The sequence below is a fragment of the Furipterus horrens genome, unplaced genomic scaffold (genome assembly GCF_987537825.1).
Source record: "Furipterus horrens unplaced genomic scaffold, mFurHor1.1.pri manual_scaffold_1, whole genome shotgun sequence".
In the NCBI taxonomy this organism is placed as follows: Eukaryota; Metazoa; Chordata; class Mammalia; order Chiroptera; family Furipteridae; genus Furipterus; species Furipterus horrens.
Window position 1 is genome coordinate 126,312,467 of NW_028327171.1, and position 1,482 is coordinate 126,313,948.

Sequence of the window (1,482 nt, forward strand, 5' to 3'; positions counted from 1 at the left end):
TTAAGAACATTCCTGACTCATGGGAAGAAGTCAAAATATCAACATAAACAGGAGTTTGGAAGAAGTCCTAACCTCGTGAATGATTTGGAGGGATTTAAGGCTTCAGCATAGGAAGTAACTGCAAGTGTGGTAGAAATAGAAACAAAATTAGAAGTGGAGCCTGAATATGTGACTGAATTGTTGCAATTTGTGATAAAATTTTAATGGATGAGGAGTCACTTCTCACAAATGAGCAAAGTTGCTTCTTGAGAGATGAAATCTATTCTTAGTAACAATGTTGTGAAAATTGTTAAAATGACAACAAAGGATTTAAATATTGAGTAAACTTAGTTGATAAGGCAATGGTAGGAGTTGAGAGGATTTACTGCAAATTTGAAAGAAGTTCTACTGTGGGTAAAATAATATCAAACAACCTTGTATGTCACAGAGATATTATCAGTGAAGAGTCAATTGATACCACAAGTTTTATTGTTGCTCTAATTAATTGCCAGAGCCTCCTCAACTTTCAGCAACCACCACATGATCAGTCAGCAGCCACCAAAACTGAGGCAAGACCTTCCATTAGCAAAATGATTTCTACTCACTGAAGGCTCAAAGAAGAGTTAGCATTTTTTAGCAGTAAAGTATTTTAATGAAGGTACGTGCACTGTTTTTTTAGATGAAATATTATTGTACTCTTAACAGAGTACCATATAGTGTGAACATGTCCTGGGAAACCAAAAAAATCATTTGACACACATTATTGCAAATATTCACTATACTGGGGTGGTTTGAAACCAAACCCAAAATATCTCCAAAGCAAGATTGTTAAGAGGATACCTATTCTGACATTTGCACAATTAGACCACTCACATCACCAAAATTTGGCCACAACACCTGAATTAATCTAATCTTGAAAACCTCATGCATTTCATAGAATTCAGAACTTTGTTTTAATTGTATTTTTTCCATTAGCATTTATGCCCCTTATACCCACTTCCACATCCACTGCTCCCTCCTCCCCCTCGCCACCCAGCAGTCACCACACTGTTGTCCATGTCACTGAGTTCTTTTTTCCCTTTTTGCTCAAACTTTAAGTAGCTGAAGAAATCCTATCATGAAAAATCTGATAACGATTTTAAATCAATGTTATAAAACCTGAATATATGGGAAAAGTGTACATAGGAAAATTTACTATGAAAGAAATATCAGCTGAAGAGTCAGAAAGATTAATAATATTTTTAAAATTGCTCCTTTATTTTTATGTTGACTATAGCAATGTTAAATAAAAGTATGTAATTCTCTCCCTGGGTACCAAGGAGAGATAAGAAGATCATAGAAGACTTGTAACTAGTTTACAATCTAGTTGAGGTGATTATACACATGTATTAGAAAATTATTTTGAATAAATTTTCAACTTGATGTAGAGGACTGAAAGCAAGTGTTTCTTTTAGCCTTGAACCAATTATGTCTTGTTTGGTGAACCTTCAGAAAACAACACCT